Below are 7,292 nucleotides of genomic sequence, written 5' to 3'. Positions count from 1 at the left end.
AAATTTGGATGGTTTTTCCAATAAGGATTATACGAGTTTCCCTAGTTTTAGTGGTCCCTCCCCACTGTGCATTACCTAAAAAATTAAAGGCACCTGGGTTCGCTCCACAACACTCTGTAGTATGTTCACCACTTCGACATATTTTGCACCATATTTGTGACTGTTGTACGACATTCACCTGGACATGCTATTGTCCTAGTGACATATTGTTGGTATGGGTGTTCCTTGTGTTTTGCATTGAAACAATTTGTGCATTTAAAGCTATAATAGCATCTATTTCCAACATTCTGGCAGTCTTTTGTACCATAGATTTTATGCTTCCTCCATTCCACTCAAGATTTCCCTATGACATTCTATTCAACAAAGTGAACAATTCAGCATAAGTCTTCTCCAAATATTTTCCTCCTACAACTAAATCAAGCATTTTTTTTATGTTTGGTTCCAAACCCACAATGAATGAGTGGACCAAAACTTAATAATTGTGATATATATGCATCTATTTCGTGCCTAAGACTGGGCACCGGACTGGGTTGTACCGGTACTGTTCTGGTACCATTCCGATATTATTCGGGACGGAATGGGATACATTGAATCGGTACGTGGAACAAAACAGTATCATGATTTGGTACTGGTATACCGGTACTGATTCATCACGGTTCCATTCCGATCCGGGTTTGGTAAATAATTTTTAATTAAAATTAAAAATAGTATTTGTTTCATTTTTTATACTTTTATTAGCATTTCTTTTTTGTTTATTTAATTTTTTAAAATTACAAACTTAAGTTATTTAAATTACAAATTATAAGTATAACTTAATAACTTATAAACTTCAAAAGATTCAAATCTTGAAAACTTATAACATAAGCTCAAAAACTTTTTAAATTTTTTTTTATCAAACTTAAGTTCAAAACTTATATAAGTAAAAAATTTTAAAAAAAATCTTTAAAATAAACTTAAGTAAAATTACATTATAAATTTTAAAACTTAAATACTAAAAAACTATTAATCTTACAAAAATAAAAAAACCACATATTTTAATAATTCAAAATAATTAAAAAAAAATTATTTTTAGAAATAGCTATATGTGTTGTCCCGTTTATCGCATCCCATTCCATTTCGGTCCGTTCCGGTTCTATCCTCATATATAGTGGGACGGGATAGAACTGAACCTCCATCTCGATAATTTTGATCAGATTCATTCTTTTACTGGTCAACAACTCGGTCAAACCATCGCATTTCGGTCAGGTACCGAATCATTCTGGTTCGGTGTTCCAATTCCAATCCGATGCCCAACCTTACTCGTGCCTGGTACAAATTCACCCCTCCTTTCATCTTAAAACTCAGTGTCTTCCTCCTATGCTTGGTTGATTTTCATTATGGAAGGAATCATATCAATTCTTTTTAAGCAAGATCATCCAATGAAGTAATAGAGTTCGCTGGCTTTGATTTCAACAATCTTCTTTCTTCCCCTAATAAAAAGAAGGGGAACAAGGTGAGTCTCACAGAATCAAGGGATACTTCAGTTGGAGTGTACATGTCATTAATTTTAAGGAAGTTCTGGATGTGCACTTGTGGGTCCTCATGAGGTAGATCAGTAAACCCTCCATTACTGTGCAACATTTTCACCATATTCTGTTTCAATTCAAACCCACCACCCGCAGGTGGTGGCTCCTGAATACTCGAAGCGACATTAGTTGTGCATGGGATTGCCACATCACAGACATTCATCTCTTCCATTGTTACAGGTGCGACCAGTTCTCCCTCAACTATAAGGGTTATTGGTTCGCTCCTGACTAGAGGGACATGGTATGTTAGTAGTTCTTGCCTTCTCTGGTAGTGAACAAATCTTTCCAGTTCAGCGAGTGGCTCTACAAGCTCTTTTTGTCTTTCCATCTTGACGAGAGTATGATTCAATGATCTTATTTGGTCTTTGGACTCATACTTGTTGTTGTTTAGGTGTGTGTGTAGGGGTGATAAGGTAGAAACTTAGTTACTATGGTTATTCCGATTAAGATGAGACTCCATTAGATAATGCATATTCATTCTCTTTGGGTACTTAGTACTTTTATATTACAGAGCTCATGTCATATTTTATAGCCTAAATATTCGAAGCTCCATGGCTATATACCCGACTCAGAAAAAAAATTTCTCCAAAATTTCCTAATCAAGGCAAACACTTCAAAATGAAAAATGTCAAAATAGGAAAAAAGATGGATATTACTTTAATTTGTAAAGCTAAATAATAAATAGACTTCTATGAATGTCAAAAATATGGTAGGCTTACACTTTAGTTTAACTTCTACTCTTATTTGTATATTCAACAAATTATAGACTATATTATTCTTTTTATGTAACTATTACATGCTTATCTTTGAGAATTTTTCATAGGTAGTAGCTCAACAGGTAACCAGTCGAAGTGAAAGGTGCTAGATTTTGGTAAAGGAATCAACTGGTGGAAAGTGTCATATCGGTGAATGTTATGTCAGACTTGATATATGCTACTATTATGATAAAGCAGGACACGAAGAGATGAAAGGCCCAAAGACACATGCAAACATATACTACTTTTCTCATAAAATGGGTCAGGAAGAGACGAATGTCTCAAAGACACTTGAAAACATCCAAGTGTATGTGTGTAATGATCTTCAAGTGTTCCTATAGTGATCCCAAGCCATTTATAAGTTCTTGCAATTGATAATTCGGTAAGTAGGTCATTCATTTTGATTTTGTGCAAGTTTCTATATTTTGGAGCTTTTAAAACACAAATTGTTGACTTTGGTCAAAAGTATATGAAAAATGCAATTCTGACAATGATGTTCGCTTTGAAGCATTGTGTTTTGTTTATAAGCACTTTCAATGCAGCCCGTGAGGCTTCCTAGCTCAAACCTGATTGCTGGGACAAGCTTGGTATACTGTCTTCCCTTTATTAGCAGGCGGTATAGTCGCATTGCAATTATTCCACTAGTACGGTTCACTTTATCCGAATGTAACAATATAGTAGCAACTGCAAATGGGGTCAGCATGAAACATCAGTTCTTGATTAACATCCTTTTGCCACTATCTTTCTTTCTTAAAAAATACAGCCCTTACCATTAGCCGTCTATGAAGATCTGGGATTTGAGATTGAATCAATCCAAAATTTTGTTCGGTCACTTCAGCAGTCATAAAAAAACCTAATTCTATTGAGTTGATTCCATCTCCTTGACTTTGTTCACATTCAGTAGCAGTTTACTGGTGTCCTTTCAGGTAAGGAACTCCTGCAATAGGTAGCTACCCTTTGTGAAATTTGTCTTAAAGTAGAGTTTGGGTATGGGTCCCACTTTTCATTGAGTTGACCTCGGTTGGAAGTTTCGACATCTCCATTGAGTATGGAATGAATATTTTGTGGGGTAGCATACATCAATTTCATACACGGGTTTCGAATGAATCTCGACCAACCTGTCAGAAAATTTATTCTTTGGGGAACCAGCTGATGTGCATCAGCTAGTGCATCCCTATTTAATCCTTTGGGTCCGCATGCCCCAGACTGCATTCATAGTGACCATTGCTTCTGGTATGTATGTTCGCAAGGCCTATGCCCAGTTTATGGAGGCCTGAGTTTGTTGGCCATCACATTCATGAAGGCCAATGTAGCTAAACCTCCATAATCATAGGCTTGTTGTCACGATTGAGATGGGTAATAGGGTTAGCCTTGCGTGATCATGGACTGGGTCCCACGCTTGCAGAAGTCATTTAACAAGTCTTTTCATTAAAGATAGTCATGAATTCAGCTCCACTTCACAATTTCAAATCGTAATTGTAGGAGTTGTAGACCTTCGTTTAATATGATTCTTGTTGTGTTGTATCAGTTTCTCACATTTCTACCTATTGTATTCTTTGTGAGCATTTGGGGAGCGTCATTTCAGGGTAATTTCCATCCAAAAGGTATTGGCAGAGCTCTTTAATGGTGCCTTTTCAGTGAAATTCTTGCATGAGCTAAATTCTATCTTTTCTGAGCTTGAATTGTGTCTCATTGTGGGACACATGTTTAGTAATCTCATTACAACCTATTGATAGAGTTAATTTTGAGGGTTTTCAGTGTAGGTCCCATAATTCCTTTTTGACTTTGGGTTCATCTCCAATTGTATGATTTTGGTGTCTAAACATCCATATTGACATTTTGATCATGCTTTTTGATAGCATGGCAGTGATCAGAGGACGTTCACAAGGGAAAAGCCCTGAAATTGTTATTTTTGATCATACATGTTCTACATTAAGGTAGGCTATGACTTCTTGATCGTTAGATTGAGCTTTTGATTGTCAATTCATGTTAAATTGATGGAATTCGGGGTAGGTTAGTAATTGAACCATAATTGTTCAATAGAAATCATTTCATTACTGTATTTTAGGGTTATTTTTGGGAGTTCAAGCATGTTATACCTTGTTATATTTTTTATCTTGCCTTGTAGATTTCATAATATTACTGCTTATGTTTGTGTGGTTGCCTTTTATTTGGCATTAGTCTAGGTTTAGGCCAATGTTGCCATTAATTTGCGGTTTTAGAGACGATACGCCTTATAAATGCTCTGATATTAGTATTGATGGCTTAGCTCCATGTAAATGTATATAGCAAACTTGGATCAAGTAGTATGATCCTTATCTAGGCAATGACTCAGCTCATAGGGCATTCTATCCATAATATTTCCTCATGGTTGACTCAGACTTATTCATTAATTTTTTTTGTAGTTTTTTTAGCTATTTGGAATCAGGTCTTGGAATCAAAGATTTTGTGAGTGTTTGGTTAATAAGAGGATGGATTTCCTTGATGATATAAACGAGTTTGAGGAAGAGCGAGTATTTAGGGGATTTTATGAGTCTTATAGCCGGGTTCGAGGCCCAAGCATATCTTCTCTTAGTTGGGTTTGAGGCACTCATGTACATTGTTAGTCATGGTTTGAGGGCCATACTATCTTTATTAGTCTTCGATTCGAGTCTGGGCACACTTATATTTATTCGGGTTTGAGTCCTGATTGGGTTATTCTATTAGGTTCTTGGGTTGCCTTTACCACCGTTTGAATCCGTAGATGGACGTGGTCGTGCTAAAAGTGTTCTTAAGTTCTTTTAGTAGTTCCTTAGCTATTTTGTGTATGCTTAGGTTATTTACTTTTAATTGCACACGAGTATACATAATTAGATTTTCATTACCTTTTGTTTTGTGGCCTCTAGTTTGGGTTGTTCCTGCTTTTCATTAGTTTTGGATCATGCTTGTCTCGTTTTGTTTTATTTTTGGCTATTCTTTTGCTTTTGAGACAAGTCTTTATATTTTGATCAACCTTTGGGACTTGTACTCTTTGTAGTAATGTACATATGACTACCAAGTTTTGGTATTGATATATATCTATATATATATTGATGTGTTCTTTAAATTATTTCTTTTTCACTTGTTGATTGTTGTTTCTACCCAGTATGTCTGTTATTAGTCTTTCCGAGCTACAGGTAGGATTGCTACTGGTGGATTATGGTGAGTGTCATCATGCCTCAAGATTCTGGCTCGTGACAATGCCATTTGTTGAGAGAACCATTAAATATAATGTCATAAGTCAACTTGTGAATCTTTAGTAATTGTGAATTAGTATAATTTCATTCAACAAAAAATAAGATTTACAATAAAAGAGCGTAAGAGGATGTTCAATAACCAGATTAATATATGGTACAAAATAATTTTGAGCAAGTAACAATATACATATATTAGCATATAGAGGTAGATCCATAATTTTGTGTCAATGGGTGCAGAGCTCCCTTAAACGTAAAATTGCTACCTATCATAAAATGTAAGAGCATAATATTTGGAATACATTAATAAAATATATTTAATGGAAAAATATAAACTAAGAAGCTAAAAACTAAACAAAAAAGATATAAAAAAGGGCGGGGAAGGAAAATAAAAATATACATTGGAGCGAAAGAAGGAAAAATCAACAAACTTGAAGAAAAATCAAGAAATTAAGGAAAGGACAAGTTGTACGAGATAAAATGAAGAAAAAGAAAAAATAGAAAAAGATAATGAATCTCTTAAACATTTGTGTCACATGAGGATCAAACATGTGACTACTTTAAAAGAAATGCCACTTTAACTTCGACTCTCAAACAAAACACCCACACAAAATTTTGTTTTACGGGTTCTATTTAGCGATTCGATCCCTATTTTATAATATTTCTATCTAAGGATATATAGGTCCTGACCAAGTCACTGTGTGGTTGGGCACACGAAACACTTTATGTGTATCTGACCATATTAAGAATATCATAATCAGATTCTCTTAATTAGGTGTAATTATAAATATTATTCCATGCATAAATAGCTTTCCAAAAAAAAAAAAATAAGACTATCATTCAGATTTTAAAGTCAACAATATGGTTTTTACTTTTCATAAATATTTCTTTGACTAATTTGATTCTCCTAATTAGGTATGATAATTAATATTATTTTAGGAATAAATAGCTTTCCAAGTTTTTAAAGACAACCATGTATTTTATGCATTTGGAAATATAGTTAGTTATTTTCTATACATCTATTACGCTTCACTAGTATATATAGTCATGTGGAACTTACTTAGGCCTTGTTATTTTATTTCTGAACATAAAGGATCTACACACACTTTACATTTATTCTTGAAATGACAAAGGCTTTCTGGGCTAGTGTGTTTTTATTGTTCTTAATTCTTTCCAATTTCGGCCATATGGGCAAATGTGTAGAGATGGAAAAACAACAAAAAGTGATTGGAAGGTATGCAGAAGTTCCTCAAGGATGCAGTACTGCAGCAGATTGTACAACCTTTTGTATATCTATTGGCTACAAAAGTTGTGGGTGTAATAATAAACATTGTTGTTGCATTATTCCACCACCTAGTTCGTAAGAAATGATGGTATAGAACTTCTATTTTGTAGGATGTTCTTTTAATGAATTTTAATAAGAGAAAATGTGATGATTTATATATTCTATAATTGCTTACTTTGTTTTTTAGAATTCTACTTATTTGTTGTGTATCCCTATAGTATGCTTCAAAAGAGTCCTCTTTACTTGTTTTTGGTTGAGAAATAAGAAAAAATCGTCATAGACCCTTGTTTAAATCAAACACCAATGCAAGTATATGTGGTCATACTAGTAATTTAGTGATAAGATTATTGATTATCATTCCATGAAACTTATGATTAATCATTAACTAAACTAAAGTCACGACTTGAAAATTGGAGAAGTGATGAAATCTATCTCAACCCCAACCCATAGTTCTGCCAATCCAGTAACACTTACA

Source organism: Solanum stenotomum, chromosome 8 (genome assembly GCF_019186545.1).
Source record: "Solanum stenotomum isolate F172 chromosome 8, ASM1918654v1, whole genome shotgun sequence".
NCBI lineage: Eukaryota > Viridiplantae > Streptophyta > Magnoliopsida > Solanales > Solanaceae > Solanum > Solanum stenotomum.
Note: the sequence above shows the minus strand (reverse complement) of the source record.